Source organism: Argopecten irradians, chromosome 5, assembly GCF_041381155.1.
Source record: "Argopecten irradians isolate NY chromosome 5, Ai_NY, whole genome shotgun sequence".
Lineage (NCBI taxonomy): Eukaryota > Metazoa > Mollusca > Bivalvia > Pectinida > Pectinidae > Argopecten > Argopecten irradians.
The window spans coordinates 26,453,864-26,467,359 of record NC_091138.1 but is presented as its reverse complement, the minus strand read 5'-3'; positions in this window follow the sequence as shown (position 1 = coordinate 26,467,359).

The window sequence follows — 13,496 nt, the reverse complement described above, 5'->3', positions numbered from 1 at the left end:
TATTACAACTAAGGTGTATATCCCTGCCTTACATTAGACATAACGGGATTCGACCAGTCGGTAGGTCTTTGATCACTATCACGTGACCAGTAGTCGTATCATATTCGAGGTCATTGTCATTCTTCTTTAGTGAGATGGCAAATAATTTTCATATTTCGAAAATAAGTGGAATTTATAATATATTGACTTTTTATAGCGTTTTCTTAATGAAGCATTAAGAAACCGAACAGAACATCCCGACCCCTCACATTATACTGACATTGGCGAACCAGTCTTCCCACTCCTTTTATACTGAGTTTTTAACAGGAGCAGAAACTTTAGCTTATAGACTATAGAGTGTCTGGACCAAGGGACAGAACCTAAAGCTTTCTTCAGAGAGACGAACGCTAAACGCGATACCCAAGGCCAAAAGAAATGAGACAGTCATGGGAGACGTTAAAGAATATGAAAGCCAGTTGTTAGAAAAAGATGATTCGCCTTGTACAACCATGCAATATTGGCAGCAAGTATACTTGTAAAGCCTTACCTGCGGGAAATTGAAATGGAATTACTATTATAATACATTAACCATCATATCCTTTCATGGATCTGCTCCAATAGCGCTAACCGCCATACCGACATACCGATTGTCTTGAAATGAACTATCACATCATCAATTGAAATGCTGAAATGAAAATGATTGGGAGTGTTTTCATTCAAACATTAAATCATACATCTTTTTCTTCAAATTCTTCACTCTTAAGGTGCAAGGGTTGCTGGCTTACATGTTTATGGCTATCTTTCATGGAATTTTCTTCCGATATATTGCTTAGCTACCAACAGTAAGCAGTAGCTCCTATAAGATAGACCCATGGATATTACAGCTGTTGACCCCAGTCTTTAAACATTCATTCTGTAATGAATAATACTAATTCGGCTGTATAAAATTTTGCTTTACCACAAAACACGGCGCGGAATATAAACGTCATTACGAGAAAGAGGTTCTTTTGCCATCAAAATCGTTACATTTTCCTAATCTGACATAAAAACGTTATTTCTTGCAAATGTTATTCATCAAATGGACAGTTTTGCCAAATATCCTCAAATGTATCTCGGTATTTGCGTAGCGTTATGAACGTCGAGGCCTGTAAGAACGCCTTGATCGTTGTATCTGTTCTGGCTAATCTCAGTATTATTGTCCAAGTCATACATAAGCAAATGGTGCTTAACGTTATGTGCTGGCCATCTCCTGGTCCCTACTATCGTAATCAGCATCAAGCTAGTCTGTCTAGACAAATAAAAGACCTATCTTATAACAAACACCATCGCTTTTACAATAAATTTGTTGATTGTTTTTTTTTTTTTTTTTTTTTTGAAATGTAGTTAGCATTGATATACACAGCCCAGTTGAATTTGAGAATTTACAAAAGACTATTTATTCTGGTATTATTAATAATTAGGAAATGCAATTCACTGAATTAACTGTAATGGGTTTTTTATCATTTCGTCATAGAGCTAGGTACTCCATCTTATATATGTCAACATACAGGTATTTTACGTATAAGTATTTGTGGTTAGTGGTTGACTTTCACATGAATAAGTACAGGGCAATGGGTGAAAATGTAAAAATCAATCATAAAATACATGCAATATAGTCACTGTGATTTTCAAGAGAATAAAGGTTTTTCAAGATGAATGATTCCCATCGGAAGATACTATCTTTGGTTAGTTTTCTATCTTTACTCCTCATTCCAGACCTACGTGGTCGAATGGGTCGTGGATGCCTAGTTCTCACGCAGGTCTTGAGATGTTGTCAAAACAATATCTGAGGTCAAATCAAGATCAAATAAATATTGCAAACTTAAGTGGAGAGGAAACCGACCTGTAAAGCATTTACATTCTTTTGCGTTTGCTTATTTCAAAGTTTGAATTCTTTGTGTACAATATGATGGAATTTGATAAAGTTGTAGTAAAATCTAACTAATAACATATTCTCGGGGTAACATCTAAAGTTACTTCTATTTTTGTCATGCAGCATTTGCAAGTAGACACATGGCTAAGCTTTATCCACTTTTTATGCATGGTTTCGCGATACCCAAGCGACAATAGGCAATCCTATCTATTTCCGAGGTCGGGACTGGAAATGTCTGCAAACAAAGGAGGTATTATGGCTCCCTATCTTGATTACCTGCATAGATCGATAAAATATTCATAGCATGTGATTGACTTGATATCAATGAAAGCACTAGGTGTCTGATTCCCAGTGAGACATTAGTTGTATTATTGTACAGTGTGCACGTGTCTGTATACCTTTGCTAACCTCCCCGGGGGTCCTATACAGAGTTAGTACTAACAAGAGTATTGACATCAATCGTGTGACACTGACCCACACAACGATAATTCGACTCTTTAATTGACATGTCATAATCCAATATAGCAATGTGAAAAACAGCCTGTTTATATCAAGTCGACGAGTTATACGGGTTACATTGCAGTTACTGCCAGTATGTAGCTGTTCTTACTCCGACCTCAAAACCGATCTTTACTATTAAATTCAAATACAGTTTATACAAAAAGGTTAAAATGACCAACAACCAACAAATTGCCACCATCCAATGTATTCAAAGAAATGAAAATACATTCCTGTTAAGTGGTATAGGATACAGTATTTTGAAGAGATTGAACTGAAACGAACTACAAATTAATTGATATATATGTATATTTAGCATCTATTGCACGATCATAAAAAGGCGACTAAATTTAAGATAGTATCTTTTCTCGTCTTCCTAACTGACTTTATCTTTCCTAATGCCTCCCTTGGCACCGCCTCACTTTTGGCCTTGAGTTGAGCGTTTGCCCCTGTGAGGAAGGCTCTGGGTTCTGTCCCTGGCCAAGACACACCAAAGTCTATAATATTGGTAGTTCCTGCTTAGCGCTCAGCAAACAGGGAGTAGGACGACTGGTTCGTCCGTTGTTAGTATAATGTGAACCGGTGGGGTGTGTTGCTTGGTTCTTCGGCGGCATGCTTCAGTGATATAGCACTATAAAAATGGCAACAGTTCCACTATACAAGAAGACATAACACGAACATACCGCAGTCTCCCAAAACACGCACCTCACACTACACACACGCTACTCACTGCATACATGGGAGGCCGTCCTTACATGACCCTTGCTGTTAATAGGACATTAAGATATTAGAAAAACAAAACAAATCCTAACACTTGCATAATTGCACTGGACGATCACACAGCAGTTATTGTGATAGTCTTTTTAAACAATTGTTTATCATATTCTTGCTTATCTCTTTACAATCGTTGTCAGTGTAATGAAATGACTTTCTTTTAAATAGAGTTCTTGCATGCTGGATGTAGCTTGTCGTCCCATGGCTCGTGATGTTCGTGTCGATGTAGTTGTAGAGTTGAATGATGATTGAGGCGTTGACTTTTAGTCGCATAGTTTTTATTTGGTTCCATATGCATACTTAGTATAGTGGATAAAGGACCGTATAGTCCTATACATCCTGACGGGAATTACATTAATAGTTCTCCGTCTTACTAAATACATTCTACAAAATTATTTCCGTGCTTCCTAGTGTTTCCTATATAGACTTAATTCTTAGACGATATTCCTGAATCAACTGCCTGAAGATATATTCACATTGGTCAATCAAATTATCAAGTTATATACTATATATAGCTTACTTTAACTTAAATCTTTAAATTAAATTTCCATATCAAGACATCGTTATATTACATTCGCCCTATACTCATATATGATTTCAATTTAGTTAAAATTTGAAATCATTATGCTACAAAAGTAAAATTAGATTTCCATATTAAGGCATCGTTTATACTAAAAACATCTAAAGAAAGTTCACTGTGAAATGTGCAAAAACAGATATTGTCAACATTAATATAACTGTACACCTTTCTTTTGCCATACAATGTAAATATTTCAATAAAACAAATTAAAATAAATTTTCGGGTACATGTACAATGTAAGAGTGATGTTTGGATTTAAATATGTTGATGATATTAAGTGGTATGTAAATTAATGATGTTATTATTTAAAAAAAAAAAAAAAAAAAACCAATATAAAAAAAATCCAAATTTCTGTATGACTTTTAAGGTTTCATGTTATGCTGTTCTCAGAAGGAAAAGATGAAAATGAAATTGGAAGTTCTTTGTTATTGTGTAAAAAAATGTTGTGATTTGTGTGTGTTATGTTATTAGAAGGTCGGAGAAACAACAACTAAATGTGTGTTATATCACATCACTACTCCGCCTCTAACATAAAAAATGGGAAGTTTATAAATACATTTCATTCTCCATGCATAAGCATGTGAGATAAGCTTCATATAAGTATATAAAAATATGTAAAATATGTACAAGTGTCAAACAAATAAGGTAAGGTATTAAATATTAAAAGAACCTCCATATGTAATAAGTTATAACAACAGCATAATCATGAACAAGTCATTATAAAAAAAATGTTACAGCGTATTTGTTGTTTTGAAATATAACGTTATAAAACGTTAAACAAAAATTGTACTGTTAATATGAACAGAGTTTGACTACCATAATTATCAAATATATATTAATAAGATATAGGTATTATTTGACCTTGGGCAAATTTGTCATATATCTATAGAGCGGAGGAAGCAGATATGTCTTCAGGCAGATATACCTAACCAACCATTTACAATTGTGTTTACAACAAATTTTAAATAACTGAAATGAATAACGTAATTGTTCCAAATTGAAATGTCTTGATTTTGTAAAATATAGGATGATAATAGTTCGTAGGCAAAATAAAAATCATTTATAAATATAGTTATTCAATCCAAAAGGAAAAAATCAATTATCCTGATCTAGTACTGTTAAGACTTGTGCTGTATAAAAATGACGTTAATGAGAAAAAAAGTTTGAATTTGACGTTGAAATGTTTTAAAAAACAAACGGATGAAATATCGCTTTCCAATTAAAGCTGATACCTTTAATAATAAAAATGACATGAAGATCATTTTGCAAAGAAAGTTCCATAGTTGTGTATGTAAACGTTGAGAGAAACATAAAAGCGTGTGTGTGCCCGCCATTGAATTGCATCGGGTATTCCTCCCAACGTGAAATAATATATATAAACGTAAATATGTCACAAATAACGAGACAATGGGCCTTTTATGAGATACCTCACCACCCTATTGTTCTCAAGACATACTGGTTGTTCAATTTACATTTTAATACTGCATGTTAACCATGTCAGCAGAACAAATCAGACGTTTCAGTATATATAGTTTAAAAAAATGTATTCGTGTATATGAAAAATAATTATTTTTAAAACAAAAAGGTATGTTGAGGAAATTTCTCTGTGAATGACATACATGAACAGCACAAGTCATGATATCAAATATCTTCTTTAATCATGTTGATAGAAATAAAATTAACAAAACATTATTTATCCAAAAATCTGTTAGCTCAGGAAAGGTTTTTATAAAAATGAAATCGATACTATGGTAATATTAATTATTTAAATGTAATGTTGTAAATTATATTTACCGCATTGAATAAAAAAATATATGACATTGCTACATAACGTTTCGCTTAGAACAATTATCATCCTGTTATATGCATGTAAAAAAATAATAATAAATTGACTTATACGTTGTACCCTAAAACTTATGATATTTAGATGAAAACAAATTTTAAAAAAATGTATAATTATATAAGTTTAGAAAACAATAAAACACTATGCATTACCAAAAACTAAATTCCAATACATAAAAATACACTAATGAAGGTAAAAAAATCATAATCTTTCAAACAGAGTTCAGTTCATTTTCTTTCTTCTTCCGTCCTGGTTGGTCTATGGTGGTCGTAGTCAGTAGGGTTTTGTTGGTGGTCTCTGCGTTTTGGTTCCTCTTGTTTTGTTCTTTGTGTGGTTTGTGGTGATGGGTTTGGGTGGCTGTGTTCTTGTGGCACTGATGATCGTATTGTGGCGTAGCTCCGTTGGTGATTTCCGCGAAACCCAAGATTCCATCGCATTGTCACGGCATCAGTATAATGAATGTCAATGTGTGTTGGAAGGCTTGATGTAGCTTGTCGTCCCATGGCTCGTGAGATTCATGTCGATGTAGTTGTAGAGTTGAATGATGATGGAGACGTTGACTTTTAGTTGCATAGTTTTTATTTGGTTCCATATGCATACTTAGTATAGTGGATTAAGGACCGTATAGTCCTATACATCCTGACGGGAATTACACTAATAGTTCTCCGTCTTACTAAATACATTCTACAAAATTATTTCCGTGCTTCCTAGTGTTGGCATCTGCAGAGGTGCCCTGGTGTGAAGTGTGTCATGTCTGTAGTGTCTGTAGTGTATGTTGTTTATGGAGTGTCTGTTGTGTATGTTCTTTTAATGAATATCCCTGGTCTTTTATATATTCGATACCAGGAAGCAGGGATGGCGTTAAGATCACGATTCCCTAAAACGATATCGGGCAATAATTGAATAACAACTTCCTAGATATGAAATAACTTCCTATTTGGACTTAATTCTTAGACGATGCTCCTGAATCAACTGCCTGAATATATATTCACATTTGTCAATCAAATTATCAAGTTTTATACTATATATAGCTTACTTTAACTTAAATCTTTAATTTAAATTTCCATATCAAGGCATCGTTATAGTACATCAGTAAAATGTGATGTTTCGGAATGTGCTAGTTGCTGTTTCCGACAGTATGCTTCAATAAGACAGAAAAGTGAGGATAAAACCGAATAGTACAAAGGGAATAGGATACACACTCAGGGTTCCCGAAGAGGAACCGATCAAAGCATCATGAACGATTAAACCTTAGGATTCTTTTCAAATCTGGTATAAGCTGGAAAACAATATACCGCATAGCTGGTTATTTTCGTGAGGATGATACTCTCCCAATTTATGCGGGACATTTCGAGTGAGATAACGTTATAAGGTGGGCATTGGTTAAAATCTCGCAAGAAATCGAAACATTGATAGACGAACAGTTTTATCCTAAAAAATGTGTCATACAGATACCTCCAATATACCATTTAGTTGTTTTATCGGTTTTTAGCTGCGATTTAGTTTCTGAAATGATTAAACATTATTAACACTTACCATTTATTTATGTTATATCGCATGATCTGATGGTTTCTAATATATTTACATTTCCGTTTTCTCTTTGCTATATAACCTTACCAACAGCGAAATCGTTTACACTAGCGTAAACGCAGTGGTTGCCTCACAAGAATACACGCACCGGAACACTGACTTTCGCAAGTAGTGTGAATGCGCATCCGATTAGGTCTATTGTATCTGTATGACAAATACTCAATATACTGCATGTATAAATGTAATTTAAATCTTAGTTATATATCAGCAAATCAAATATTTAACGAATATTGTATAAATGGGATGAAAAAGTTGGATTTAATGTGGAACTATATTTTGTGTACTCTCTGAATTTGACAACTTTTCCCGCCAAATTAAAGCCAACTGCTCCGGGATTCCATCAATTGACCGACTCTTCCAACAATCGTATAATATTAAAAAAACCCAGAGTTTTATTTTATTTGAACACTTATTCATTAATGAATGGTCGGTCGAAAGGTAAATATAAGGAATGATTGTTATTGTTTGTTGTCAACTGGTGTGTAAACTGCATTTTTGTACAGATATTTAAACATGACGCGCGTAATTTAAAATATCTGTACAATAATGCAGTTTATACACCAGCATACAGAAAACAATAACAAACATTCCTTCAATGTCGCCAGCAATCATTAAACTGTAAAATCTTTAATTGTCGTGGGGGTTTGATTTTCGTGGATTTCGTTTTTGACCAAAATCAACGAATTTACGTCCGCACGAAAATTGATCTTTTTTAATGATTGTATGCAAACGCCATGTGAGTTTATGTGATGATAGGATGATTGTTAACGCAGTGCATTAAGCCTATTTCACAGTACAGGTTACAGTGTCGACTGTATGATATTTTAACAGTAATGTGTAAGCTCTTCTCGCCGAATGTAAGTGCCAACGAAATTGTAAAATTATATAATCCAAGAAAATTAAGTCCGACGAAAAGAAGTGATTTGTCAGTATTTGGAGATCCAATCCTGACAATAATACATGCAGATGGTGTCTTTCCAAATTAGGTGATAACGAGCACGGGTGTTTTCCTATAGGATGTTTGCTTGCAGACACATACATGTATATTGTAATGGTTGGAATAACGAACAATCTTGGAATCGATGGGAAATTTATTTATTTTTTTAGTTATCAAATAAACATTGTTAATGGGTTAAATTTATTACCGCGCTTTACTAAAGGTAACATTGTTGATAAATAAAGCTATGTTTGGTATTGATATGCGAATTGCTGCATGAAGAGGGTAGAGCTAATTCGCCGTTTTGTTTGTTTTCCAGAAGAAACAAAAAAATCGGCTATAATCACATCACGTTTTATACCTCTGAAAGATTATACCACAGTTTCTGTTTAAAGTTACAATGAACAAGCCCTAAGAATTCAATTACGAACTGTCGTTGATTCACAATAATTGAATTTTGGTTTATATGTCATGTAGGCAGCGCTTATAAATAAAAACAATGCTCATACTTGTTTGTATTTGCTTTCGTCAGTCTACACAGAGCAAGTCATGCATTTGGAATACAAAAGAAACCAATGGAAATTGCAACTTGAAAATACTAATCTTTCTCGTCGTGGTTAATAGCTCAACAGCCTCAAAACATGCCATTTTTCGTTGACATTACTAGGTAATTATTCACTGTTTTTGTTTTAAAGTAACATTTAAACCTCATACATCATATCTTAAAAGAATGGTAACACGAACATTTGTTGACTTCAATTTATAAGAATCCCAAGCATAGAAGCGCGCCAATTGCAGCTTTGCATTGTTGTTTGACTGTTAACGTGGTGCAGTACCTTTCAGTCGAAATGTAGGTCGATAACGAAGGAAGTTATCATTTATGTATAATTATGTTTAAAACTTTATCTAAGAAGCATGTATATATAAGTTCAATTCTATAAAATTATGTTATCAACTTATTACAGTATATTATGTTTCGTTGGCTATGCCATTTAGTATTTTCTGAAGGATTGTATCTTGACCCTGGCTGTTAATAGGACGCTAATTGTCCAAACAAACACAAATTATTGCGAGGTCCATAAACAATTTTTTTGATCTATAATACTTGTTAGCATTCTACTACAGCTTTATAACTAAATAGAAAATGGCAATATTGAAGTATTATCGACGCTCTAAGTGCCTATACATACCAAATGTATACATTTGATATAAACCAATCGTTTCTAAAAAACATGGATGTTGTTAATATGTTTTGATATAGCTTGTCAGCAAAACCTAATGGTTTGATAACGATGCTTTCAAAGTAAATGGCCAATTTAATTCCGACAATCAAACTCAAAATATGGACATATCACCTCACTTTACAAGGGATACATGCTCGTAATAAGATGTTTCATTGCATCGGCAGGACCATGTTGAATCATGACAAATCACATTATATCGTAAAATGGCACTTCCGTGATTTACCAAGTCGTTGCTTAATAAGCCGTTTCCGACTTGATCTCTATGAAGGAGGTAAACGTGTATACTCATAGGACCAATCAATGTATCTACATCCATTCTATTGGCAGAATCTGCGTAGAATACGAACATACTTCCCTCCAAAGTAGACAAAAAAGGCTAAAAACAGCAAGCGAAAGATGCGTTTAGTTTAAAGAAGTCAAGTTTAAAGTACCCAAAAGGATGATTCCTATTAGGGTTTAAAAATTATATACAAGTACATTTTACATCGTATGATATTATAAGTAACGAGGTTACTGTCTTTAGGCTGCGAGTCTCGGCTTTGAATCTTAAAATCAGTTGACGTTATCTTATTTTAAAGATACGAACACATTCTTGTCATTCTTATTGCATTCAATGAAACTAGCAGCTTTGATATTTAAATACCGGTATTATCCATTTAAAGTTGTATTTCTGGTTATTTTCATCGTATCGATATGTCGCTTTAATATTTGATATTTAAACATGGACATATAACTTAATGATTAAGCTCTCCAAAACCATATGGCAGCCTGTAAGAGAGCCGAAATCAAGGAATCATATATTCCTGGTTTTGAATAAAACGCCTTCAATCACCGCCATGTTCAGTTCCTTCGGGTTTTGTCGGAATTCCGAATCGTATCACGTGACTGATGTCCACTCGCCCTGCACGTGGTGATCAAGGTAACTAGCGTAAGCGCACACGTGTTTGTTTACGTTTTCCTTCTGGTTAATATGAGCAAATCGTGCTGGTATATGTCCACAGAGCGAGTATTTGAACCATCCAATTCACGCATTGACGTAATTCAATATTGTGTGTATCAAATATTATAATGAGCGAGAATTAATTTCTTTGTAAATCCAGTTTGCTGAGGTCGACCACATGTTTTGTTTATGAAAAAAATGTTGACGTTTTCTCTTGGTTTAACAACTCTCGTGTTACTTCGAGATTGTCACGACGACGTTCGGAAGAGTTCGGAATGAGTCGGCATCTTTCGAGCCTATTTTTCACGTGTACACGTTAAAAAGATTTTTTACATTTATAATTAAAAATACTTCCAGTGCTGTAACTTTATAAAAAGTGGTAAAATTAGAAAGTTTTAAACTCAGACAGACGGCGAAAAATATGTATAACACTTAAAAAGTTTTCATTACGACAAAAAGAGCGAAAGTGATAGACCATACAACTTTAATACATTTAATATACATTTTTGCGAAATCAAATTTTGTCCCAAGTCATAACATTAGTTAACTAAAATATAACGCTATGTCCAGATCCAAAGTAGTATTTGATCATGAAAAAAATGAAATGCTTACTATCTCAAAAAAGTTTTACATTTAAAAACTAATGTGATTTAAATATACAGGGCAATTCTGCTTGATAAAAAAATAATTTTTCTTATGACAATCGAGATTTGACACTTTACATCATTCATAATCACAATGAACTACTACTGGATAAAAACTGATTTCCAAGATATGTGTGGCATCTGAAACCTTAAAAAAGAATCTGCGAAACCACTTTGACAATTAAGTCGAGCAGAAAAGGCTTTAACACAAATCGGACATTAACGACAATACTTTAGAAGATGGCACATCACCATAGTGTTAATTGACTTGTACAACTACATCAAGTGTTCTGCTGATTTCCCCATGTTTACTTAGGGTAGTGACCCTCCCTCAGGACGCTGTGTTGTCAGACACAGCCGGCGACGGTGTCTACTCTCTCACACAATCTAGGCCACTGGTCACTGTCGATTTTTCTGTAAAGGTGACATATCGTCTGTAAGTTGTTCGACTTACAGTAATGATACCTTTCGTCTGCTCAAGGATTGAGAACGATATGCAATTAGTGGTAGAAAGCCGATTTTTTCTAAGTTTGATAACTGATAAAATTATTACTCTGATCCTTTATTGACAAGTAAGGCACGAAATGTCAGTGATTATTATCGGGATTAAATGAAAGAAAACATGACAATATTTCCTGATAATTTTTGTAATTCACTCTTTTCCCGGACTGATTCATGAAACGGACCAGCGCTCAAGAACATAATCTATTCTAGATAATGAGCTCGGACAAAAAGCGAACTTAGATTAATACCAAAAAGTAAAAATAAGCTAAATCGACTGCTATAACAAAACCTGGGAAACCATATGTATTCAAAGGCGTTAATGGGGATTTCAAATTTTATATTTATTAATAAATATCAGTGGAACAGAAGAGGTAAAAGTCGTTACTTAAATTGGGTTGTTCCAATAAAAAAAACAAATAATGGTGGATATAAACCTGTCTATAGATTGATCCAGTACGGATGTACTATTTCAGCCATTTGAATATGACGTGTATATAGAAGGCCGTTATTACTGTGAGTACATATAGCCTATTGCCTTGGTAAACACAGGACGTTCACCTGAATTAATTCGACCCTTGATATATTTCATCAAAATTGGAAAATATAAAGCATATTACATACTACATGAATAAATGTAGTGCAGTTTTCATTAATTGTTTTTTTTTCTATCATAGTTTTGATAAATAGAAAGGAAATTTTTGAGCACATGATGAAACGCTGCCAGAACATACCGCATTGTCGTAAACCATATGCGCAAGTGCGGCACGCATTTTCAGTGTGCAATATTGTCGCTGTTATGTGTAAAAAGAGCTACAGTGTATATGAGTTTTATACAACAGGTGCAGATAACTAAAAGTAAAATATGTACATTACATTTACACTGTGTAAGGATTGTAGAGCCAGCCACGACATACAATCATATTTTTTTTTTTAGAAAAAAAAATCAAATTGAATTTTTTATCATTATTAGTTACAAATTTCAAAATTTTCGCTTGTTATTCATACGTTACATTATTAGTATATTTATTTCACATTAATTTTGTACCATTGTTATTCACATACTTGTACCATAGTGATATCACCATATCGTACGTGTACTATAGTGATATCACCATATCATACGTGTACCATAGTGATATCACCATATCATACGTGTACCATAGTGATATCACCATATCATACGTGTACCATAGTGATATCACCATATCATACGTGTACCATAGTGATATCACCATATCATACGTGTACCATAATGATATCACCATATCAGACGTGTACTAGTTCGGCGACACCTGAAGGAGTATCGCAGATGAAATGAAGAGAAGAGAAATGTGAGATAATTTTTTGTTACTCTTAAACGAGACCAATTTCATTAGGTTATAAAAAATATACTAGAGTTTGAAGTCATTTCAGTATTTTAGTCTATTTGACCCCTGTGACCTTGAATAAAGATCAAGGTTATTTATTTAAACAACATTGGTAGTTCATTTTATAATATATACTGGCAGTTAACATGAAAGATATTTTAATTGATTGTCTATAAAAACACCATCAAAGGAAGGTAATTAAAAATTTAAAAATCCTTTTATGCTACAACCTCATATACCCTATTCTGATACATTTTTTTTTCTCACACGCTTTCGTTCAGCTATTTTGTTTACTTTTAGCGCGTAACAGTGTACATGCGCGAAACTTCGACAACACTATCCATCGCATCTTCATTTGCATACAATCCTGTCAGCCTGACTATCGTAAATCAAGGAATTCCTTCAATTTTGTATTCAAGACACATTTGTTCCATCTCATACGCATTAAGAAATTAAATTTAGGTATTTTTAATAAGTTTTTTTTCACATTTTCTTCCATTTATCGGATATTACAATAAATATTTATTTGATTGGGCGAAACCTACCTTTAAAGTGGTCAATATGTCTATATTTTCATAATTTCTTTTTTTGCTGGATCAATTTGCAGTAAGCCTTAAAGGGTCCATACTATACATAGATCTGTCATATTTTAGGTGTATACTTGTTTTTCCCCATACATTGTAA